At 60.0% G+C, this 25535-nt stretch overlaps 1 long non-coding RNA gene across 1 annotated transcript; it reads right to left on the reverse strand.

Moving 5' to 3' along the window:
• Nucleotides 1-2105: 2105 nt before the first annotated feature.
• On the reverse strand, nt 2106-25485 carry LOC142483200 (uncharacterized). The gene is made up of 3 exons (XR_012797271.1): nt 25382-25485; nt 4157-4203; nt 2106-2476 (listed from the first exon to the last, which is right to left on the reverse strand). It is a non-coding gene; the product is annotated as an uncharacterized LOC142483200 (long non-coding RNA).
• Nucleotides 25486-25535: the final 50 nt, after the last annotated feature.

Consider the following 25535-nt stretch of genomic DNA (forward strand, 5'->3'; position numbering starts at 1 on the left):
TGGGTTAACCGTTTTCTTAGCATATGGGACCAGGAAGATATAAGGAGACCAGGAGTCGGCGCCCTTGAATGGTGTAAACATGTCTTGTCTATATTTCCAGTATCTGCAAGTCTATGCCAATTTATGTGGCAGTAACTGTTTAGAGGCCAGAACCGGAAGTATATGGCCAGTGTTGTGGGACATTGTGAAATGATGCATTCACGCCTCCTCGCCCAGGTTATAAAGTAGATGTTCTAAGAATAAAGATTCAGTGCCGGTTATTCAGACTCTAGACTGACTATTATATGTACCCTGGCTGTAGCTACTCAATATGTAATAAACGTCTCTGATAGACTGTTACCCTAAAATATGAGTGAGATTTTATTTCTTCCTCACACTGTGTGTATTACAGGAGGTATATCCTGCGGTCACTGTGTGAATTACAGGAGGTATATCCCTATGGGTACGGCACAGTGACACCCTGTGGTCACTGTGTGTATTACAGGAGGTATATCCCTATGTGTACGGCACAGTGACACCCTGCGGTCACTGTGTGTATTACAGGAGGTATATCCCTATGGGTACGGCACAGTGACGGTGACACCCTGCGGTCACTGTGTGTATTACAGGAGGTCTATCCCTATGGGTACGGCACAGTGACGGTGACACCCTGCGGTCACTGTGTGTATTACAGGAGGTATATCCCTATGGGTACGGCACAGTGACACCCTGCGGTCACTGTGTGTATTACAGGAGGTATATCCCTATGGGTACGGCACAGTGACGGTGACACCCTGCGGTCACTGTGTGTATTACAGGAGGTATATCCCTATGTGTACGACACGGTGACGGTGACACCCTGCGGTCACTGTGTGTATTACAGGAGGTATATTCCTATAAGTATGGCACAGTGACGGTGACACCCTGCGGTCACTGTGTGTATTACAGGAGGTATATTCCTATAAGTATGGCACAGTTACGGTGACACCCTGCGGTCACTGTGTGTATTACAGGAGGTATATCCCTATGGGTACGGCACAGTGACGGTGACACCTGCGGTCACTGTGTGTATTACATGAGGTATATCCCTATGGGTACGGCACAGTGACGGTGACACCCTGCGGTCACTGTGTGTATTACAGGAGGTATATCCCTATGGGTACGGCACAGTGACGGTGACACCCTGCGGTCACTGTGTGTATTACAGGAGGTATATCCCTATGGGTACGGCACTGTGACACCCTACGGTCACTGTGTGTATTACAGGAGGTATATCCCTATGGGTACGGCACGGTGACACCCTGCGGTCACTGTGGGTATTACAGGAGGTATATCCCTATGGGTACGGCACAGTGACGGTGACACCCTGCGGTCACTGTGTGTATTACAGGAAGAAGTATATCCCTATGGGTACGGCACAGTTACGGTGACACCCTGCGGTCACTGTGTGTATTACAGGAGGTATATCCCTATGGGTACGGCACGGTGACACCCTGCGGTCACTGTGTGTATTACAGGAGGTATATCCCTATGGGTACGGCACAGTGACGGTGACACCCTGCGGTCACTGTGTGTATTACAGGAGGTATATCCCTATGGGTACGGCACGGTGACGGTGACACCCTGCGGTCACTGTGTGTATTACAGGAGGTATATCCCTATGGGTACGGCACGGTGACGGTGACACCCTGCGGTCACTGTGCGTATTACAGGAGGTATATCCCTATGGGTACGGCACAGTGACGGTGACACCCTGCGGTCACTGTGTGTATTACAGGAGGTATATCCCTATGGGTACGGCACAGTGACGGTGACACCTGCGGTCACTGTGCGTATTACAGGAGGTATATCCCTATGGGTACGGCACAGTGACGGTGACACCTGCGGTCACTGTGTGTATTACAGGAGGTATATCCTATGGGTACGGCACAGTGACACCCTGCGGTCACTGTGTGTATTACAGGAGGTATATCCCTATGGGTACGGCACAGTGACGGTGACACCCTGCGGTCACTGTGTGTATTACAGGAGGTATATCCCTATGGGTACGGCACAGTGACGGTGACACCCTGCGGTCACTGTGTATTACAGGAGGTATATCCCTATGGGTACGGCACAGTGACAAATTCTATAGGTTTCACATTTTAATATCCATGATTTACAACCCTGCAGTGTCGATAACTAATTAACCTGTTCCCTGCCAAGGAATCCATAACTAACTTTACAAAGTCCAAGAGGTATGAGAGGCGGTTGGGAAGGCGGCCATATTTCTGTCTCCTATTTAAGTTGGCGTTTCGGAAAAGAGATGTGTGGGGGTGGGGAGTGGTGGAAGAGGAGGACGCAGGAAGGTGGTGGCAGAGAGGTGCCCGGCTCTTCCGACATAGCTGCGTTCACACCCGGCCCCCTGCCCACGTTACAAGGTCCACGGGGTGTGGAAGGCGCTGGGTGGGAGGGGGGTGCAGTGCGTGGCGTCAAAACTCTTTAGATGCTTCTGAGCCTGGAGGAGAGAGGGGGGTCAGTACAGGAATAGGAGAGAGGGCTGCAGGGCAGGATGGAGGTGCAGTGACAGAGCTGTGTGTGGGGGGGGGTCAGTACAGGAATAGCAGAGAGGGCTGCAGGGCAGGATGGAGGTGCAGTGACAGAGCTGTGTGTGTTGGGGGGGGGGGTCAGTACAGGAATAGCAGAGAGGGCTGCAGGGCAGGATGGAGGTGCAGTGACAGAGCTGTGTGTGTGGGGGGGCAGTACAGGAATAGCAGAGAGGGCTGCAGGGCAGGATGGAGGTGCAGTGACAGAGCTGTGTGTGTGTGGGAGGGGAGGGGGGGGTCAGTACAGGAATAGCAGAGAGGGCTGCAGGGCAGGATGGAGGTGCAGTGACAGCTGTGTGTGTGTGTGGGGGGGGGGGGGGTCAGTACAGGAATAGCAGAGAGGGCTGCAGGGCAGGATGGAGGTTCAGTGACAGAGCTGTGTGTGTGTGGGGGGGCAGTACAGGAATAGCAGAGAGGGCTGCAGGGCAGTGACAGAGCTGTGTGTGTGGGGGTAGGGTCAGTACAGGAATAGCAGAGAGGGCTGCAGGGCAGGATGGAGGTGCAGTGACAGAGCTGTGTGTGTGTGGGGGGGGGGGGTCAGTACAGGAATAGCAGAGAGGGCTGCAGGGCAGGATGGAGGTGCAGTGACAGAGCTGTGTGTGTGTGTGTGTGTGTGGGGGGGGGGGGTCAGTACAGGAATAGTAGAGAGGGCTGCCGGGCAGGATGGAGGTGCAGTGACAGAGCTGTGTGTGTGTGTGGGGGGGGGGGGGGGGGTCAGTACAGGAATAGTAGAGAGGGCTGCCGGGCAGGATGGAGGTGCAGTGACAGAGCTGTGTGTGTGTGGGGGGGGGGGGGGGGGTCAGTACAGGAATAGCAGAGCGGGCTGCAGGGCAGGATGGAGGTGCAGTGACAGAGCTGTGTGTGTGTGGGGGGGGGTCAGTACAGGAATAGCAGAGCGGGCTGCAGGGCAGGATGGAGGTGTAGTGACAGAGCTGTGTGTGTGTGAGGTCAGTACAGGAATAGCAGAGAGGGCTGCAGGGCAGGATGGAGGTGCAGTGACAGAGCTGTGTGTGTGTGTGTGAGGTCAGTACAGGAATAGCAGAGAGGGCTGCAGGGCAGGATGGAGGTGCAGTGACAGAGCTGTGTGTGTGTGTGTGTGGGGGGGTCAATACAGCAATAGCAGAGAGAGCTGCAGGGCAGGATGGAGGTGCAGTGACAGAGCTGTGTGTGTGTGGGGGGGGTCAGTACAGGAACAGCAGAGGGTGCTGCAGGGCAGGATGGAGGTTCAGTGACAGAGCTGTGTGTGTGGGGGGGGGGTCAGTACAGGAATAGCAGAGAGGGCTGCAGGGCAGGATGGAGGTGCAGTGACAGAGCTGTGTGTGTGTGGGGGGGTCAGTACAGGAATAGCAGAGAGGGCTGCAGGGCAGGATGGAGGTGCAGTGACAGAGCTGTGTGTGCGTGTGTGTGTCGGGGGGGCAGTACAGGAATAGCAGAGAGTGCTGCAGGGCAGGATGGAGGTGCAGTGACAGAGCTGTGTTTGTTGGGAGGTCAGAACAGGAATAGCAGGTAGGGTGCAGGGCAGGATGGAGGTGGAGTGAGAGCGCTGTGTGCGGGAAGGAATAGTAGAGTAGGGTGCAGTGTCAGTTACATACTAGATACAAAGCCAGATTCCTCTGTCCTTCTGGTCTCATATCCTCACCTAAGAGAAATAAAGAGAAAATAACCAGACCGGCTCTGCCACAGACAGCGTGTGATCTCAGTCACTCCCCCCTCCCGTGCTCTGCCACAGACAGCGTGTGATCTCAGTCACTCCCCCCTCCCGTGCTCTGCCACAGACAGCGTGTGATCTCAGTCACTCCCCCTACCGTGCTCTGCCACAGACAGCGTGTGATCTCAGTCACTCCCCCCTCCCGTGCTCTGCCACAGACAGCATGTGATCTCAGTCACTCCCCCCTCCCGTGCTCTGCCACAGACAGCGTGTGATCTCAATCACTCCCCCCTTCCATGCTCTGCCACAGACAGCGTGTGATCTCAGTCACTCCCCCCTTCCGTGCTCTGCCACAGACAGCGTGTGATCTCAGTCACTCCCTCCGTGCTCTGCCACAGACAGCGTGTGATCTCAGTCACTCCCTCGGTGCTCTGCCACAGATAGCGTGTGATCTCAGTCACTCCCCCCCGTGCTCTGCCACAGACAGCGTGTGATCTCAGTCACTCCCCCCTCCCGTGCTCTGCCACAGACAGCGTGTGATCTCAGTCACTCCCTCCGTGCTCTGCCACAGACAGCGTGTGATCTCAGTCACACCCCCCTCCCGTGCTCTGCCACAGACAGCGTGTGATCTCAGTCACTCCCTCCGTGCTCTGCCACAGACAGCGTGTGATCTCAGTCACTCCCCCCGTGCTCTGCCACAGACAGCGTGTGATCTCAGTCACTCCCCCCGTGCTCTGCCACAGACAGCGTGTGATCTCAGTCACTCCCCCCCGTGCTCTGCCACAGACAGCGTGTGATCTCAGTCACTCCCCCCTCCCGTGCTCTGCCACAGACAGCGTGTAATCTCAGTCACTCCCCCCTCCCGTGCTCTGCCACAGACAGCGTGTGATCTCAGTCACTCCCTCCGTGCTCTGCCACAGATAGCGTGTGATCTCAGTCACTCCCCCCGTGCTCTGCCACAGACAGCGTGTGATCTCAGTCACTCCCCCCTCCCGTGCTCTGCCACAGACAGCGTGTAATCTCAGTCACTCCCCCCTCCCGTGCTCTGCCACAGACAGCGTGTGATCTCAGTCACTCCCCCCCGTGCTCTGCCACAGACAGCGTGTGATCTCAGTCACTCCCCCCTCCCGTGCTCTGCCACAGACAGCGTGTGATCTCAGTCACTCCCTCCGTGCTCTGCAACAGATAGCGTGTGATCTCAGTCACTCCCCCCGTGCTCTGCCACAGACAGCGTGTGATCTCAGTCACTCCCCCCTCCCGTGCTCTGCCACAGACAGCGTGTGATCTCAGTCACTCCCCCCTCCCGTGCTCTGCCACAGACAGCGTGTGATCTCAGTCACTCCCCTCTCCCGTGCTCTGCCACAGACAGCGTGTGATCTCAGTCACTCCCCCCTCCCGTGCTCTGCCACAGACAGCGTGTGATCTCAGTCACTCCCCCCTCCCGTGCTCTGCCACAGACAGCGTGTGATCTCAGTCACTCCCCCCGTGCTCTGCCACAGACAGCGTGTGATCTCAGTCACTCCCCCCTCCCGTGCTCTGCCACAGACAGCGTGTGATCTCAGTCACTCCCCCCCGTGCTCTGCCACAGACAGCGTGTGATCTCAGTCACTCCCTCCGTGCTCTGCCAGACAGCGTGTGATCTCAGTCACTCCCCCCGTGCTCTGCCACAGACAGCGTGTGATCTCAGTCACTCCCCCCTCCCGTGCTCTGCCACAGACAGCGTGTGATCTCAGTCACTCCCCCCTCCCGTGCTCTGCCACAGACAGCGTGTGATCTGTCACTCCCCCCGTGCTCTGCCACAGACAGCGTGTGATCTCAGTCACTCCCCCCTCCCGTGCTCTGCCACAGACAGCGTGTGATCTCAGTCACTCCCCCCCGTGCTCTGCCACAGACAGCGTGTGATCTCAGTCACTCCCCCCTCCCGTGCTCTGCCACAGACAGCGTGTGATCTCAGTCACTCCCCCCTCCCGTGCTCTGCCACAGACAGCGTGTGATCTCAGTCACTCCCTCCGTGCTCTGCCACAGATAGCGTGTGATCTCAGTCACTCCCCCCCGTGCTCTGCCACAGACAGCGTGTGATCTCAGTCACTCCCCCCTCCCATGCTCTGCCACAGACAGCGTGTGATCTCAGTCACTCCCCCCTCCCGTGCTCTGCCACAGACAGCGTGTGATCTCAATCACTCCCCCCTTCCATGCTCTGCCACAGACAGCGTGTGATCTCAGTCACTCCCCCCTTCCGTGCTCTGCCACAGACAGCGTGTGATCTCAGTCACTCCCTCCGTGCTCTGCCACAGACAGCGTGTGATCTCAGTCACTCCCTCGGTGCTCTGCCACAGATAGCGTGTGATCACAGTCACTCCCCCCCGTGCTCTGCCACAGACAGCGTGTGATCTCAGTCACTCCCCCCTCCCATGCTCTGCCACAGACAGCGTGTGATCTCAGTCACTCCCCCCTCCCGTGCTCTGCCACAGACAGCGTGTGATCTCAGTCACTCCCTCCGTGCTCTGCCACAGACAGCGTGTGATCTCAGTCACTCCCCCCGTGCTCTGCCACAGACAGCGTGTGATCTCAGTCACTCCCCCCGTGCTCTGCCACAGACAGCGTGTGATCTCAGTCACTCCCCCCCGTGCTCTGCCACAGACAGCGTGTGATCTCAGTCACTCCCCCCTCCCGTGCTCTGCCACAGACAGCGTGTAATCTCAGTCACTCCCCCCTCCCGTGCTCTGCCACAGACAGCGTGTGATCTCAGTCACTCCCTCCGTGCTCTGCCACAGATAGCGTGTGATCTCAGTCACTCCCCCCGTGCTCTGCCACAGACAGCGTGTGATCTCAGTCACTCCCCCCTCCCGTGCTCTGCCACAGACAGCGTGTAATCTCAGTCACTCCCCCCTCCCGTGCTCTGCCACAGACAGCGTGTGATCTCAGTCACTCCCCCCTCCCGTGCTCTGCCACAGACAGCGTGTGATCTCAGTCACTCCCCCCCGTGCTCTGCCACAGACAGCGTGTGATCTCAGTCACTCCCCCCTCCCGTGCTCTGCCACAGACAGCGTGTGATCTCAGTCACTCCCTCCGTGCTCTGCAACAGATAGCGTGTGATCTCAGTCACTCCCTCCGTGCTCTGCCACAGATAGCGTGTGATCTCAGTCACTCCCCCCGTGCTCTGCCACAGACAGCGTGTGATCTCAGTCACTCCCCCCTCCCGTGCTCTGCCACAGACAGCGTGTGATCTCAGTCACTCCCCTCTCCCGTGCTCTGCCACAGACAGCGTGTGATCTCAGTCACTCCCCCCTCCCGTGCTCTGCCACAGACAGCGTGTGATCTCAGTCACTCCCCCCTCCCGTGCTCTGCCACAGACAGCGTGTGATCTCAGTCACTCCCCCCGTGCTCTGCCACAGACAGCGTGTGATCTCAGTCACTCCCCCCTCCCGTGCTCTGCCACAGACAGCGTGTGATCTCAGTCACTCCCCCCCGTGCTCTGCCACAGACAGCGTGTGATCTCAGTCACTCCCCCCTCCCGTGCTCTGCCACAGACAGCGTGTGATCTCAGTCACTCCCTCCGTGCTCTGCCAGACAGCGTGTGATCTCAGTCACTCCCCCCGTGCTCTGCCACAGACAGCGTGTGATCTCAGTCACTCCCCCCTCCCGTGCTCTGCCACAGACAGCGTGTGATCTCAGTCACTCCCCCCTCCCGTGCTCTGCCACAGACAGCGTGTGATCTGTCACTCCCCCCGTGCTCTGCCACAGACAGCGTGTGATCTCAGTCACTCCCCCCTCCCGTGCTCTGCCACAGACAGCGTGTGATCTCAGTCACTCCCCCCCGTGCTCTGCCACAGACAGCGTGTGATCTCAGTCACTCCCTCCGTGCTCTGCCAGACAGCGTGTGATCTCAGTCACTCCCCCCGTGCTCTGCCACAGACAGCGTGTGATCTCAGTCACTCCCTCCGTGCTCTGCCACAGATAGCGTGTGATCTCAGTCACTCCCCCCCGTGCTCTGCCACAGACAGCGTGTGATCTCAGTCACTCCCCCCTCCCATGCTCTGCCACAGACAGCGTGTGATCTCAGTCACTCCCCCCTCCCGTGCTCTGCCACAGACAGCGTGTGATCTCAGTCACTTCCTCCGTGCTCTGCCACAGACAGCGTGTGATCTCAGTCACTCCCCCCGTGCTCTGCCACAGACAGCGTGTGATCTCAGTCACTCCCCCCTCCCGTGCTCTGCCACAGACAGCGTGTGATCTCAGTCACTCCCCCCTCCCGTGCTCTGCCACAGACAGCGTGTGATCTCAGTCACTCCCCCCTCCCGTGCTCTGCCACAGACAGCGTGTGATCTCAGTCACTCCCTCCGTGCTCTGCCACAGATAGCGTGTGATCTCAGTCACTCCCCCCATGCTCTGCCACAGACAGCGTGTGATCTCAGTCACTCCCCCCTCCCGTGCTCTGCCACAGACAGCGTGTAATCTCAGTCACTCCCCCCTCCCGTGCTCTGCCACAGACAGCGTGTGATCTCAGTCACTCCCCCCTCCCGTGCTCTGCCACAGACAGCGTGTGATCTCAGTCACTCCCCCCCGTGCTCTGCCACAGACAGCGTGTGATCTCAGTCACTCCCCCCTCCCGTGCTCTGCCACAGACAGCGTGTGATCTCAGTCACTCCCTCCGTGCTCTGCAACAGATAGCGTGTGATCTCAGTCACTCCCTCCGTGCTCTGCCACAGATAGCGTGTGATCTCAGTCACTCCCCCCCGTGCTCTGCCACAGACAGCGTGTGATCTCAGTCACTCCCCCCTCCCGTGCTCTGCCACAGACAGCGTGTGATCTCAGTCACTCCCCTCTCCCGTGCTCTGCCACAGACAGCGTGTGATCTCAGTCACTCCCCCCTCCCGTGCTCTGCCACAGACAGCGTGTGATCTCAGTCACTCCCTCCGTGCTCTGCCATACAGCGTGTGATCTCAGTCACTCCCCCCGTGCTCTGCCACAGACAGCGTGTGATCTCAGTCACTCCCCCCTCCCGTGCTCTGCCACAGACAGCGTGTGATCTCAGTCACTCCCCTCTCCCGTGCTCTGCCACAGACAGCGTGTGATCTGTCACTCCCCCCGTGCTCTGCCACAGACAGCGTGTGATCTCAGTCACTCCCCCCGTGCTCTGCCACAGACAGCGTGTGATCTCAGTCACTCCCCCCTCCCGTGCTCTGCCACAGACAGCGTGTGATCTCAGTCACTCCCCCCCGTGCTCTGCCACAGACAGCGTGTGATCTCAGTCACTCCCCCCTCCCGTGCTCTGCCACAGACAGCGTGTGATCTCAGTCACTCCCCCCTCCCGTGCTCTGCCACAGATAGCGTGTGATCTCAGTCACTCCCCCCGTGCTCTGCCACAGACAGCGTGTGATCTCAGTCACTCCCCCCCGTGCTCTGCCACAGACAGCGTGTGATCTCAGTCACTCCCCCCTCCCGTGCTCTGCCACAGACAGCGTGTAATCTCAGTCACTCCCCCCTCCCGTGCTCTGCCACAGACAGCGTGTGATCTCAGTCACTCCCTCCGTGCTCTGCAACAGATAGCGTGTGATCTCAGTCACTCCCTCCGTGCTCTGCCACAGATAGCGTGTGATCTCAGTCACTCCCCCCCGTGCTCTGCCACAGACAGCGTGTGATCTCAGTCACTCCCCCCTCCCGTGCTCTGCCACAGACAGCGTGTGATCTCAGTCACTCCCCCCTCCCGTGCTCTGCCACAGACAGCGTGTGATCTCAGTCACTCCCCCCCGTGCTCTGCCACAGACAGCGTGTGATCTCAGTCACTCCCCCCTCCCGTGCACTGCCACAGACAGCGTGTGATCTCAGTCACTCCCTCCGTGCTCTGCAACAGATAGCGTGTGATCTCAGTCACTCCCTCCGTGCTCTGCCACAGATAGCGTGTGATCTCAGTCACTCCCCCCCGTGCTCTGCCACAGACAGCGTGTGATCTCAGTCACTCCCCCCTCCCGTGCTCTGCCACAGACAGCGTGTGATCTCAGTCACTCCCCTCTCCCGTGCTCTGCCACAGACAGCGTGTGATCTCAGTCACTCCCCCCCCGTGCTCTGCCACAGACAGCGTGTGATCTCAGTCACTCCCTCCGTGCTCTGCAACAGATAGCGTGTGATCTCAGTCACTCCCTCTGTGCTCTGCCACAGATAGCGTGTGATCTCAGTCACTCCCCCCCGTGCTCTGCCACAGACAGCGTGTGATCTCAGTCACTCTCCCCTCCCGTGCTCTGCCACAGACAGCGTGTGATCTCAGTCACTCCCCCCTCCCGTGCTCTGCCACAGACAGCGTGTGATCTCAGTCACTCCCCCCGTGCTCTGCCACAGACAGCGTGTGATCTCAGTCACTCCCCCCTCCCGTGCTCTGCCACAGACAGCGTGTGATCTCAGTCACTCCCTCCGTGCTCTGCAACAGATAGCGTGTGATCTCAGTCACTCCCTCCGTGCTCTGCCACAGATAGCGTGTGATCTCAGTCACTCCCCCCCCGTGCTCTGCCACAGACAGCGTGTGATCTCAGTCACTCCCCCCTCCCGTGCTCTGCCACAGACAGCGTGTGATCTCAGTCACTCCCCTCTCCCGTGCTCTGCCACAGACAGCGTGTGATCTCAGTCACTCCCCCCTCCCGTGCTCTGCCACAGACAGCGTGTGATCTCAGTCACTCCCTCCGTGCTCTGCCAGACAGCGTGTGATCTCAGTCACTCCCCCCGTGCTCTGCCACAGACAGCGTGTGATCTCAGTCACTCCCCCCTCCCGTGCTCTGCCACAGACAGCGTGTGATCTCAGTCACTCCCCCCTCCCGTGCTCTGCCACAGACAGCGTGTGATCTGTCACTCCCCCCGTGCTCTGCCACAGACAGCGTGTGATCTCAGTCACTCCCCCCTCCCGTGCTCTGCCACAGACAGCGTGTGATCTCAGTCACTCCCCCCCGTGCTCTGCCACAGACAGCGTGTGATCTCAGTCACTCCCCCTCCCGTGCTCTGCCACAGACAGCGTGTGATCTCAGTCACTCCCCCTCCCGTGCTCTGCCACAGACAGCGTGTGATCTCAGTCACTCCCTCCGTGCTCTGCCACAGATAGCGTGTGATCTCAGTCACTCCCCCCCGTGCTCTGCCACAGACAGCGTGTGATCTCAGTCACTCCCCCCTCCCATGCTCTGCCACAGACAGCGTGTGATCTCAGTCACTCCCCCCTCCGTGCTCTGCCACAGACAGCGTGTGATCTCAGTCACTCCCCTCCGTGCTCTGCCACAGACAGCGTGTGATCTCAGTCACTCCCCCCCCGTGCTCTGCCACAGACAGCGTGTGATCTCAGTCACTCCCCCCTCCCGTGCTCTGCCACAGACAGCGTGTGATCTCAGTCACTCCCTCCGTGCTCTGCAACAGATAGCGTGTGATCTCAGTCACTCCCTCCGTGCTCTGCCACAGATAGCGTGTGATCTCAGTCACTCCCCCCCGTGCTCTGCCACAGACAGCGTGTGATCTCAGTCACTCCCCCCTCCCGTGCTCTGCCACAGACAGCGTGTGATCTCAGTCACTCCCCTCTCCCGTGCTCTGCCACAGACAGCGTGTGATCTCAGTCACTCCCCCCTCCCGTGCTCTGCCACAGACAGCGTGTGATCTCAGTCACTCCCTCCGTGCTCTGCCATACAGCGTGTGATCTCAGTCACTCCCCCCGTGCTCTGCCACAGACAGCGTGTGATCTCAGTCACTCCCCCCTCCCGTGCTCTGCCACAGACAGCGTGTGATCTCAGTCACTCCCCTCTCCCGTGCTCTGCCACAGACAGCGTGTGATCTCAGTCACTCCCCCCTCCCGTGCTCTGCCACAGACAGCGTGTGATCTCAGTCACTCCCCCCTCCCGTGCTCTGCCACAGATAGCGTGTGATCTCAGTCACTCCCCCCGTGCTCTGCCACAGACAGCGTGTGATCTCAGTCACTCCCCCCCGTGCTCTGCCACAGACAGCGTGTGATCTCAGTCACTCCCCCCTCCCGTGCTCTGCCACAGACAGCGTGTAATCTCAGTCACTCCCCCCTCCCGTGCTCTGCCACAGACAGCGTGTGATCTCAGTCACTCCCTCCGTGCTCTGCAACAGATAGCGTGTGATCTCAGTCACTCCCTCCGTGCTCTGCCACAGATAGCGTGTGATCTCAGTCACTCCCCCCCGTGCTCTGCCACAGACAGCGTGTGATCTCAGTCACTCCCCCCTCCCGTGCTCTGCCACAGACAGCGTGTGATCTCAGTCACTCCCCCCTCCCGTGCTCTGCCACAGACAGCGTGTGATCTCAGTCACTCCCCCCCGTGCTCTGCCACAGACAGCGTGTGATCTCAGTCACTCCCCCCTCCCGTGCTCTGCCACAGACAGCGTGTGATCTCAGTCACTCCCTCCGTGCTCTGCAACAGATAGCGTGTGATCTCAGTCACTCCCTCCGTGCTCTGCCACAGATAGCGTGTGATCTCAGTCACTCCCCCCCGTGCTCTGCCACAGACAGCGTGTGATCTCAGTCACTCCCCCTCCCGTGCTCTGCCACAGACAGCGTGTGATCTCAGTCACTCCCCTCTCCCGTGCTCTGCCACAGACAGCGTGTGATCTCAGTCACTCCCTCCGTGCTCTGCAACAGATAGCGTGTGATCTCAGTCACTCCCTCTGTGCTCTGCCACAGATAGCGTGTGATCTCAGTCACTCCCCCCCGTGCTCTGCCACAGACAGCGTGTGATCTCAGTCACTCCCCCCTCCCGTGCTCTGCCACAGACAGCGTGTGATCTCAGTCACTCCCCCCTCCCGTGCTCTGCCACAGACAGCGTGTGATCTCAGTCACTCCCCCCCGTGCTCTGCCACAGACAGCGTGTGATCTCAGTCACTCCCCCCTCCCGTGCTCTGCCACAGACAGCGTGTGATCTCAGTCACTCCCTCCGTGCTCTGCAACAGATAGCGTGTGATCTCAGTCACTCCCTCCGTGCTCTGCCACAGATAGCGTGTGATCTCAGTCACTCCCCCCCGTGCTCTGCCACAGACAGCGTGTGATCTCAGTCACTCCCCCCTCCCGTGCTCTGCCACAGACAGCGTGTGATCTCAGTCACTCCCCCCTCCCGTGCTCTGCCACAGACAGCGTGTGATCTCAGTCACTCCCCCCTCCCGTGCTCTGCCACAGACAGCGTGTGATCTCAGTCACTCCCTCCGTGCTCTGCCAGACAGCGTGTGATCTCAGTCACTCCCCCCGTGCTCTGCCACAGACAGCGTGTGATCTCAGTCACTCCCCCCCGTGCTCTGCCACAGACAGCGTGTGATCTCAGTCACTCCCCCCTCCCGTGCTCTGCCACAGACAGCGTGTGATCTCAGTCACTCCCCCCTCCGTGCTCTGCCACAGACAGCGTGTATCTCAGTCACTCCCCCCTCCCGTGCTCTGCCACAGACAGCGTGTGATCTCAGTCACTCCCCCCTCCCGTGCTCTGCCACAGACAGCGTGTGATCTCAGTCACTCCCCCCCGTGCTCTGCCACAGACAGCGTGTGATCTCAGTCACTCCCCCCTCCGTGCTCTGCCACAGACAGCGTGTGATCTCAGTCACTCCCTCCGTGCTCTGCCACAGATAGCGTGTGATCTCAGTCACTCCCCCCGTGCTCTGCCACAGACAGCGTGTGATCTCAGTCACTCCCCCCTCCCGTGCTCTGCCACAGACAGCGTGTGATCTCAGTCACTCCCCTCTCCGTGCTCTGCCACAGACAGCGTGTGATCTCAGTCACTCCCCCCTCCCGTGCTCTGCCACAGACAGCGTGTGATCTCAGTCACTCCCCCCTCCCGTGCTCTGCCACAGACAGCGTGTGATCTCAGTCACTCCCCCCGTGCTCTGCCACAGACAGCGTGTGATCTCAGTCACTCCCCCCTCCCGTGCTCTGCCACAGACAGCGTGTGATCTCAGTCACTCCCCCCGTGCTCTGCCACAGACAGCGTGTGATCTCAGTCACTCCCCCTCCCGTGCTCTGCCACAGACAGCGTGTGATCTCAGTCACTCCCTCCGTGCTCTGCCAGACAGCGTGTGATCTCAGTCACTCCCCCCGTGCTCTGCCACAGACAGCGTGTGATCTCAGTCACTCCCCCTCCCGTGCTCTGCCACAGACAGCGTGTGATCTCAGTCACTCCCCCCTCCCGTGCTCTGCCACAGACAGCGTGTGATCTGTCACTCCCCCCGTGCTCTGCCACAGACAGCGTGTGATCTCAGTCACTCCCTCCCGTGCTCTGCCACAGACAGCGTGTGATCTCAGTCACTCCCCACTCCCGTGCTCTGCCACAGACAGCGTGTGATCTCAGTCACTCTCCCCTCCGTGCTCTGCCACAGACAGCGTGTGATCTCAGTCACTTCCCCCCTCCTGTGCTCTGCCACAGACAGCGTGTGATCTCAGTCACTCCCCCCTCCCGTGCTCTGCCACAGACAGCGTGTGATCTCAGTCACTCCCTCCGTGCTCTGCCACAGATAGCGTGTGATCTCAGTCACTCCCCCTCCGTGCTCTGCCACAGACAGCGTGTGATCTCAGTCACTCCCCCCTCCCATGCTCTGCCACAGACAGCGTGTGATCTCAGTCACTCCCCCCTCCCGTGCTCTGCCACAGACAGCGTGTGATCTCAGTCACTCCCTCCGTGCTCTGCCACAGACAGCGTGTGATCTCAGTCACTCCCCCCCGTGCTCTGCCACAGACAGCGTGTGATCTCAGTCACTCCCCCCTCCCGTGCTCTGCCACAGACAGCGTGTGATCTCAGTCACTCCCCCCTCCCGTGCTCTGCCACTTGTGATCTCAGTCACTCCCCCCTCCCGTGCTCTGCCACAGACAGCGTGTGATCTCAGTCACTCCCTCCGTGCTCTGCCACAGATAGCGTGTGATCTCAGTCACTCCCCCCATGCTCTGCCACAGACAGCGTGTGATCTCAGTCACTCCCCCCTCCCGTGCTCTGCCACAGACAGCGTGTAATCTCAGTCACTCCCCCCTCCCGTGCTCTGCCACAGACAGCGTGTGATCTCAGTCACTCCCCCCTCCCGTGCTCTGCCACAGACAGCGTGTGATCTCAGTCACTCCCTCCGTGCTCTGCCACAGACAGCGTGTGATCTCAGTCACTCCCCCCTCCCGTGCTCTGCCACAGACAGCGTGTGATCTCAGTCACTCCCTCCGTGCTCTGCAACAGATAGCGTGTGATCTCAGTCACTCCCTCCGTGCTGTGCTCTGCCACAGATAGCGTGTGATCTCAGTCACTCCCCCCCGTGCTCTGCCACAGACAGCGTGTGATCTCAGTCACTCCCCCCTCCCGTGCTCTGCCACAGACAGCGTGTGATCTCAGTCACTCCCCTCTCCCGTGCTCTGCCACAGACAGCGTGTGATCTCAGTCACTCCCCCCTCCCGTGCTCTGCCACAGACAGCGTGTGATCTCAGTCACTCCCCTCTCCCGTGCTCTGCCACAGACAGCGTGTGATCTGTCACTCCCCCCGTGCTCTGCCACAGACAGCGTGTGATCTCAGTCACTCCCCCCGTGCTCTGCCACAGACAGCGTGTGATCTCAGTCACTCCCCCCTCCCGTGCTCTGCCACAGACAGCGTGTGATCTCAGTCACTCCCCCCCGTGCTCTGCCACAGACAGCGTGTGATCTCAGTCACTCCCCCCTCCCGTGCTCTGCCACAGACAGCGTGTGATCTCAGTCACTCCCCCCTCCCGTGCTCTGCCACAGATAGCGTGTGATCTCAGTCACTCCCCCCGTGCTCTGCCACAGACAGCATGTGATCTCAGTCACTCCCCCCGTGCTCTGCCACAGACAGCGTGTGATCTCAGTCACTCCCCCCCGTGCTCTGCCACAGACAGCGTGTGATCTCAGTCACTCCCCCCTCCCGTGCTCTGCCACAGACAGCGTGTAATCTCAGTCACTCCCCCCTCCCGTGCTCTGCCACAGACAGCGTGTGATCTCAGTCACTCCCTACGTGCTCTGCCACAGATAGCGTGTGATCTCAGTCACTCCCCCCGTGCTCTGCCACAGACAGCGTGTGATCTCAGTCACTCCCCCCTCCCGTGCTCTGCCACAGACAGCGTGTGATCTCAGTCACTCCCTCCGTGCTCTGCAACAGATAGCGTGTGATCTCAGTCACTCCCTCCGTGCTCTGCCACAGATAGCGTGTGATCTCAGTCACTCCCTCCGTGCTCTGCCAGACAGCGTGTGATCTCAGTCACTCCCCCCGTGCTCTGCCACAGACAGCGTGTGATCTCAGTCACTCCCCCCTCCCGTGCTCTGCCACAGACAGCGTGTGATCTCAGTCACTCCCCTCTCCCGTGCTCTGCCACAGACAGCGTGTGATCTGTCACTCCCCCCGTGCTCTGCCACAGACAGCGTGTGATCTCAGTCACTCCCCCCGTGCTCTGCCACAGACAGCGTGTGATCTCAGTCACTCCCCCCTCCCGTGCTCTGCCACAGACAGCGTGTGATCTCAGTCACTCCCCCCCGTGCTCTGCCACAGACAGCGTGTGATCTCAGTCACTCCCCTCTCCCGTGCTCTGCCACAGACAGCGTGTGATCTCAGTCACTCCCCCCCTCCCGTGCTCTGCCACAGATAGCGTGTGATCTCAGTCACTCCCCCCGTGCTCTGCCACAGACAGCGTGTGATCTCAGTCACTCCCCCCGTGCTCTGCCACAGACAGCGTGTGATCTCAGTCACTCCCCCCCGTGCTCTGCCACAGACAGCGTGTGATCTCAGTCACTCCCCCCTCCCGTGCTCTGCCACAGACAGCGTGTAATCTCAGTCACTCCCCCCTCCCGTGCTCTGCCACAGACAGCGTGTGATCTCAGTCACTCCCTCCGTGCTCTGCCACAGATAGCGTGTGATCTCAGTCACTCCCCCCGTGCTCTGCCACAGACAGCGTGTGATCTCAGTCACTCCCCCCTCCCGTGCTCTGCCACAGACAGCGTGTGATCTCAGTCACTCCCTCCGTGCTCTGCAACAGATAGCGTGTGATCTCAGTCACTCCCTCCGTGCTCTGCCACAGATATCGTGTGATCTCAGTCACTCCCCCCCGTGCTCTGCCACAGACAGCGTGTGATCTCAGTCACTCCCCCCTCCCGTGCTCTGCCACAGACAGCGTGTGATCTCAGTCACTCCCCCCTCCCGTGCTCTGCCACAGACAGCGTGTGATCTCAGTCACTCCCCCCCGTGCTCTGCCACAGACAGCGTGTGATCTCAGTCACTCCCCCCTCCCGTGCTCTGCCACAGACAGCGTGTGATCTCAGTCACTCCCTCCGTGCTCTGCAACAGATAGCGTGTGATCTCAGTCACTCCCTCCGTGCTCTGCCACAGATAGCGTGTGATCTCAGTCACTCCCCCCCGTGCTCTGCCACAGACAGCGTGTGATCTCAGTCACTCCCCCCTCCCGTGCTCTGCCACAGACAGCGTGTGATCTCAGTCACTCCTCTCTCCCGTGCTCTGCCACAGACAGCGTGTGATCTCAGTCACTCCCTCCGTGCTCTGCCACAGATATCGTGTGATCTCAGTCACTCCCCCCCGTGCTCTGCCACAGAGAGCGTGTGATCTCAGTCACTCCCCCCCGTGCTCTGCCACAGACAGCGTGTGATCTCAGTCACTCCCCCCTCCCGTGCTCTGCCACAGACAGCGTGTGATCTCAGTCACTCCCCCCGTGCTCTGCCACAGACAGCGTGTGATCTCAGTCACTCCCCCCTCCCGTGCTCTGCCACAGACAGCGTGTGATCTCAGTCACTCCCTCCGTGCTCTGCAACAGATAGCGTGTGATCTCAGTCACTCCCTCCGTGCTCTGCCACAGATAGCGTGTGATCTCAGTCACTCCCCCCCCGTGCTCTGCCACAGACAGCGTGTGATCTCAGTCACTCCCCCTCCCGTGCTCTGCCACAGACAGCGTGTGATCTCAGTCACTCCCCTCTCCCGTGCTCTGCCACAGACAGCGTGTGATCTCAGTCACTCCCCCCTCCCGTGCTCTGCCACAGACAGCGTGTGATCTCAGTCACTCCCTCCGTGCTCTGCCAGACAGCGTGTGATCTCAGTCACTCCCCCCGTGCTCTGCCACAGACAGCGTGTGATCTCAGTCACTCCCCCCCGTGCTCTGCCACAGACAGCGTGTGATCTCAGTCACTCCCCCCTCCCGTGCTCTGCCACAGACAGCGTGTGATCTCAGTCACTCCCCTCTCCCGTGCTCTGCCACAGACAGCGTGTGATCTGTCACTCCCCCCGTGCTCTGCCACAGACAGCGTGTGATCTCAGTCACTCCCCCCTCCCGTGCTCTGCCACAGATAGCGTGTGATCTCAGTCACTCCCCCGTGCTCTGCCACAGACAGCGTGTGATCTCAGTCACTCCCTCCGTGCTCTGCCACAGATATCGTGTGATCTCAGTCACTCCCCCCCGTGCTCTGCCACAGAGAGCGTGTGATCTCAGTCACTCCCCCCTCCCGTGCTCTGCCACAGACAGCGTGTGATCTCAGTCACTCCCCCATCGTGCTCTGCCACAGACAGCGTGTGATCTCAGTCACTCCCGCCCCGTGCTCTGCCACAGACAGCGTGTGATCTCAGTCACTCCCTTCATGTGCTCTGCCACAGACAGCGTGTGATCTCAGTCACTCCCCCCCGCGCTCTGCCAGACAGCGTGTGATCTCAGTCACTCCCCCCCGTGCTCTGCCACAGACAGCGTGTGATCTCAGTCACTCCCCCCCTCCCGTGCTCTGCCACAGACAGCGTGTGATCTCAGTCACTTCCCCCCGTGCTCTGCCACAGACAGCGTGTGATCTCAGTCACTCTCCCCTCCTCGTGCTCTGCCACAGACAGCGTGTGATCTCAGTCACTCCCCACTCCCGTGCTCTGCCACAGACAGCGTGTGATCTGTCACTCCCCTCATAGGCTCTGCCACAGACAGTGTGTGATCTCAGTCACTCCCCCCTCCCGTGCTCTGCCAGACAGCGTGTGATCTCAGTCACTCCACCTCCCGTGCTCTGCCACAGAGAGCATGTGATCTCAGTCACTCCCCCCTCCCGTGCTCTGCCACAGACAGCGTGTGATCTCAGTCACTCCCCCATCGTGCTCTGCCACAGACAGCGTGTGATCTCAGTCACTCCCGCCCCGTGCTCTGCCACAGACAGCGTGTGATCTCAGTCACTCCCTCCGTGCTCTGCAACAGATAGCGTGTGATCTCAGTCACTCCCTCTGTGCTCTGCCACAGATAGCGTGTGATCTCAGTCACTCCCCCCCGTGCTCTGCCACAGACAGCGTGTGATCTCAGTCACTCCCCCCTCCCGTGCTCTGCCACAGACAGCGTGTGATCTCAGTCACTCCCCCCGTGCTCTGCCACAGACAGCGTGTGATCTCAGTCACTCCCCCCTCCCGTGCTCTGCCACAGACAGCGTGTGATCTCAGTCACTCCCTCCGTGCTCTGCAACAGATAGCGTGTGATCTCAGTCACTCCCTCCGTGCTCTGCCACAGATAGCGTGTGATCTCAGTCACTCCCCCCCCGTGCTCTGCCACAGACAGCGTGTGATCTCAGTCACTCCCCCCCTCCCGTGCTCTGCCACAGACAGCGTGTGATCTCAGTCACTCCCCTCTCCCGTGCTCTGCCACAGACAGCGTGTGATCTCAGTCACTCCCCCCTCCCGTGCTCTGCCACAGACAGCGTGTGATCTCAGTCACTCCCCCCTCCCGTGCTCTGCCACAGACAGCGTGTGATCTCAGTCACTCCCTCCGTGCTCTGCAACAGATAGCGTGTGATCTCAGTCACTCCCTCCGTGCTCTGCCACAGATAGCGTGTGATCTCAGTCACTCCCCCCCGTGCTCTGCCACAGACAGCGTGTGATCTCAGTCACTCCCCCCCTCCCGTGCTCTGCCACAGACAGCGTGTGATCTCAGTCACTCCTCTCTCCCGTGCTCTGCCACAGACAGCGTGTGATCTCAGTCACTCCCTCCGTGCTCTGCAACAGATAGCGTGTGATCTCAGTCACTCCCTCTGTGCTCTGCCACAGATAGCGTGTGATCTCAGTCACTCCCCCCCGTGCTCTGCCACAGACAGCGTGTGATCTCAGTCACTCCCCCCCTCCCGTGCTCTGCCACAGACAGCGTGTGATCTCAGTCACTCCCCCCGTGCTCTGCCACAGACAGCGTGTGATCTCAGTCACTCCCCCCCTCCCGTGCTCTGCCACAGACAGCGTGTGATCTCAGTCACTCCCTCCGTGCTCTGCAACAGATAGCGTGTGATCTCAGTCACTCCCTCCGTGCTCTGCCACAGATAGCGTGTGATCTCAGTCACTCCCCCCCCGTGCTCTGCCACAGACAGCGTGTGATCTCAGTCACTCCCCCCTCCCGTGCTCTGCCACAGACAGCGTGTGATCTCAGTCACTCCCCTCTCCCGTGCTCTGCCACAGACAGCGTGTGATCTCAGTCACTCCCCCCTCCCGTGCTCTGCCACAGACAGCGTGTGATCTCAGTCACTCCCTCCGTGCTCTGCCAGACAGCGTGTGATCTCAGTCACTCCCCCCGTGCTCTGCCACAGACAGCGTGTGATCTCAGTCACTCCCCCCCCGTGCTCTTGCCACAGACAGCGTGTGATCTCAGTCACTCCCCCCTCCCGTGCTCTGCCACAGACAGCGTGTGATCTCAGTCACTCCCCTCTCCCGTGCTCTGCCACAGACAGCGTGTGATCTGTCACTCCCCCCGTGCTCTGCCACAGACAGCGTGTGATCTCAGTCACTCCCCCCCTCCCGTGCTCTGCCACAGATAGCGTGTGATCTCAGTCACTCCCCCGTGCTCTGCCACAGACAGCGTGTGATCTCAGTCACTCCCTCCGTGCTCTGCCACAGATATCGTGTGATCTCAGTCACTCCCCCCCGTGCTCTGCCACAGAGAGCGTGTGATCTCAGTCACTCCCCCCTCCCGTGCTCTGCCACAGACAGCGTGTGATCTCAGTCACTCCCCCATCGTGCTCTGCCACAGACAGCGTGTGATCTCAGTCACTCCCGCCCCGTGCTCTGCCACAGACAGCGTGTGATCTCAGTCACTCCCTTCATGTGCTCTGCCACAGACAGCGTGTGATCTCAGTCACTCCCCCCGCGCTCTGCCAGACAGCGTGTGATCTCAGTCACTCCCCCCCCGTGCTCTGCCACAGACAGCGTGTGATCTCAGTCACTCCCCCCTCCCGTGCTCTGCCACAGACAGCGTGTGATCTCAGTCACTTCCCCCCGTGCTCTGCCACAGACAGCGTGTGATCTCAGTCACTCTCCCCTCCTCGTGCTCTGCCACAGACAGCGTGTGATCTCAGTCACTCCCCACTCCCGTGCTCTGCCACAGACAGCGTGTGATCTGTCACTCCCCCTCATAGGCTCTGCCACAGACAGTGTGTGATCTCAGTCACTCCCCCCTCCCGTGCTCTGCCAGACAGCGTGTGATCTCAGTCACTCCCACCTCCCGTGCTCTGCCACAGAGAGCATGTGATCTCAGTCACTCCCCCCTCCCGTGCTCTGCCACAGACAGCGTGTGATCTCAGTCACTCCCCCATCGTGCTCTGCCACAGACAGCGTGTGATCTCAGTCACTCCCGCCCCGTGCTCTGCCACAGACAGCGTGTGATCTCAGTCACTCCCTCCGTGCTCTGCAACAGATAGCGTGTGATCTCAGTCACTCCCTCTGTGCTCTGCCACAGATAGCGTGTGATCTCAGTCACTCCCCCCCGTGCTCTGCCACAGACAGCGTGTGATCTCAGTCACTCCCCCCCTCCCGTGCTCTGCCACAGACAGCGTGTGATCTCAGTCACTCCCCCCGTGCTCTGCCACAGACAGCGTGTGATCTCAGTCACTCCCCCCTCCCGTGCTCTGCCACAGACAGCGTGTGATCTCAGTCACTCCCTCCGTGCTCTGCAACAGATAGCGTGTGATCTCAGTCACTCCCTCCGTGCTCTGCCACAGATAGCGTGTGATCTCAGTCACTCCCCCCCCGTGCTCTGCCACAGACAGCGTGTGATCTCAGTCACTCCCCCCTCCCGTGCTCTGCCACAGACAGCGTGTGATCTCAGTCACTCCCCTCTCCCGTGCTCTGCCACAGACAGCGTGTGATCTCAGTCACTCCCCCCTCCCGTGCTCTGCCACAGACAGCGTGTGATCTCAGTCACTCCCTCCGTGCTCTGCCAGACAGCGTGTGATCTCAGTCACTCCCCCCGTGCTCTGCCACAGACAGCGTGTGATCTCAGTCACTCCCCCCCGTGCTCTGCCACAGACAGCGTGTGATCTCAGTCACTCCCCCCTCCCGTGCTCTGCCACAGACAGCGTGTGATCTCAGTCACTCCCCTCTCCCGTGCTCTGCCACAGACAGCGTGTGATCTGTCACTCCCCCCCGTGCTCTGCCACAGACAGCGTGTGATCTCAGTCACTCCCCCCCGTGCTCTGCCACAGACAGCGTGTGATCTCAGTCACTCCCCCCTCCCGTGCTCTGCCACAGATAGCGTGTGATCTCAGTCACTCCCCCGTGCTCTGCCACAGACAGCGTGTGATCTCAGTCACTCCCTCCGTGCTCTGCCACAGATATCGTGTGATCTCAGTCACTCCCCCCCCGTGCTCTGCCACAGAGAGCGTGTGATCTCAGTCACTCCCCCCTCCCCGTGCTCTGCCACAGACAGCGTGTGATCTCAGTCACTCCCCCGTGCTCTGCCACAGACAGCGTGTGATCTCAGTCACTCCCTCCGTGCTCTGCCACAGATATCGTGTGATCTCAGTCACTCCCCCCCGTGCTCTGCCACAGAGAGCGTGTGATCTCAGTCACTCCCCACTCCCGTGCTCTGCCACAGACAGCGTGTGATCTGTCACTCCCCTCATAGGCTCTGCCACAGACAGTGTGTGATCTCAGTCACTCCCCCCTCCCGTGCTCTGCCAGACAGCGTGTGATCTCAGTCACTCCCACCTCCCGTGCTCTGCCACAGAGAGCATGTGATCTCAGTCACTCCCCCCTCCCGTGCTCTGCCACAGACAGCGTGTGATCTCAGTCACTCCCCCATCGTGCTCTGCCACAGACAGCGTGTGATCTCAGTCACTCCCGCCCCGTGCTCTGCCACAGACAGCGTGTGATCTCAGTCACTCCCTCCGTGCTCTGCAACAGATAGCGTGTGATCTCAGTCACTCCCTCTGTGCTCTGCCACAGATAGCGTGTGATCTCAGTCACTCCCCCCCCGTGCTCTGCCACAGACAGCGTGTGATCTCAGTCACTCCCCCCTCCCGTGCTCTGCCACAGACAGCGTGTGATCTCAGTCACTCCCCCCGTGCTCTGCCACAGACAGCGTGTGATCTCAGTCACTCCCTCCGTGCTCTGCAACAGATAGCGTGTGATCTCAGTCACTCCCTCCGTGCTCTGCCACAGATAGCGTGTGATCTCAGTCACTCCCCCCCCGTGCTCTGCCACAGACAGCGTGTGATCTCAGTCACTCCCCCCCTCCCGTGCTCTGCCACAGACAGCGTGTGATCTCAGTCACTCCCCTCTCCCGTGCTCTGCCACAGACAGCGTGTGATCTCAGTCACTCCCCCCTCCCGTGCTCTGCCACAGACAGCGTGTGATCTCAGTCACTCCCTCCGTGCTCTGCCAGACAGCGTGTGATCTCAGTCACTCCCCCCGTGCTCTGCCACAGACAGCGTGTGATCTCAGTCACTCCCCCCCGTGCTCTGCCACAGACAGCGTGTGATCTCAGTCACTCCCCCCTCCCGTGCTCTGCCACAGACAGCGTGTGATCTCAGTCACTCCCCTCTCCCGTGCTCTGCCACAGACAGCGTGTGATCTGTCACTCCCCCCGTGCTCTGCCACAGACAGCGTGTGATCTCAGTCACTCCCCCCGTGCTCTGCCACAGACAGCGTGTGATCTCAGTCACTCCCCCCTCCCGTGCTCTGCCACAGATAGCGTGTGATCTCAGTCACTCCCCCGTGCTCTGCCACAGACAGCGTGTGATCTCAGTCACTCCCTCCGTGCTCTGCCACAGATATCGTGTGATCTCAGTCACTCCCCCCCGTGCTCTGCCACAGAGAGCGTGTGATCTCAGTCACTCCCCCCTCCCGTGCTCTGCCACAGACAGCGTGTGATCTCAGTCACTCCCCCATCGTGCTCTGCCACAGACAGCGTGTGATCTCAGTCACTCCCGCCCCGTGCTCTGCCACAGACAGCGTGTGATCTCAGTCACTCCCTTCATGTGCTCTGCCACAGACAGCGTGTGATCTCAGTCACTCCCCCCGCGCTCTGCCAGACAGCGTGTGATCTCAGTCACTCCCCCCCGTGCTCTGCCACAGACAGCGTGTGATCTCAGTCACTCCCCCCTCCCGTGCTCTGCCACAGACAGCGTGTGATCTCAGTCACTTCCCCTCGTGCTCTGCCACAGACAGCGTGTGATCTCAGTCACTCTCCCCTCCTCGTGCTCTGCCACAGACAGCGTGTGATCTCAGTCACTCCCCACTCCCGTGCTCTGCCACAGACAGCGTGTGATCTGTCACTCCCCTCATAGGCTCTGCCACAGACAGTGTGTGATCTCAGTCACTCCCCCCTCCCGTGCTCTGCCAGACAGCGTGTGATCTCAGTCACTCCCACCTCCCGTGCTCTGCCACAGAGAGCATGTGATCTCAGTCACTCCCCCCCTCCCGTGCTCTGCCACAGACAGCGTGTGATCTCAGTCACTCCCCCATCGTGCTCTGCCACAGACAGCGTGTGATCTCAGTCACTCCCGCCCCGTGCTCTGCCACAGACAGCGTGTGATCTCAGTCACTCCCTTCATGTGCTCTGCCACAGACAGCGTGTGATCTCAGTCACTCCCCCCTCGTGCTCTGCCACAGACAGCGTGTGATCTCAGTTACTCCCCCCGCGCTCTGCCAGACAGCGTGTGATCTCAGTCACTCCCCCCGTGCTCTGCCACAGACAGCGTGTGATCTCAGTCACTCCCCCCTCCCGTGCTCTGCCACAGACAGCGTGTGATCTCAGTCACTCCCCCCTCCCGTGCTCTGCCACAGACAGCGTGTGATCTCAGTCACTCCCTCCGTGCTCTGCAACAGATAGCGTGTGATCTCAGTCACTCCCTCCGTGCTCTGCCACAGACAGCGTGTGATCTCAGTCACTCTCCCCTCCTCGTGCTCTGCCGCTGGCTCTCAACGGGACCTCGAACACACTCACCCACAGTCCAGGGGAAGGGACCAGAGTGTTCGCTCTGATAAGACTGCAGGACGGACAGACACCAATCCTCTTCCACCGCATACTGACTGTATACGGAGGCTGCAAACACAGGAGAGAAGGGGTTAACAAGGGAACGACGCTCTGCGGGTCTGTA

This window comes from Ascaphus truei, unplaced genomic scaffold (assembly GCF_040206685.1).
Source record: "Ascaphus truei isolate aAscTru1 unplaced genomic scaffold, aAscTru1.hap1 HAP1_SCAFFOLD_306, whole genome shotgun sequence".
Taxonomy (NCBI): domain Eukaryota; kingdom Metazoa; phylum Chordata; class Amphibia; order Anura; family Ascaphidae; genus Ascaphus; species Ascaphus truei.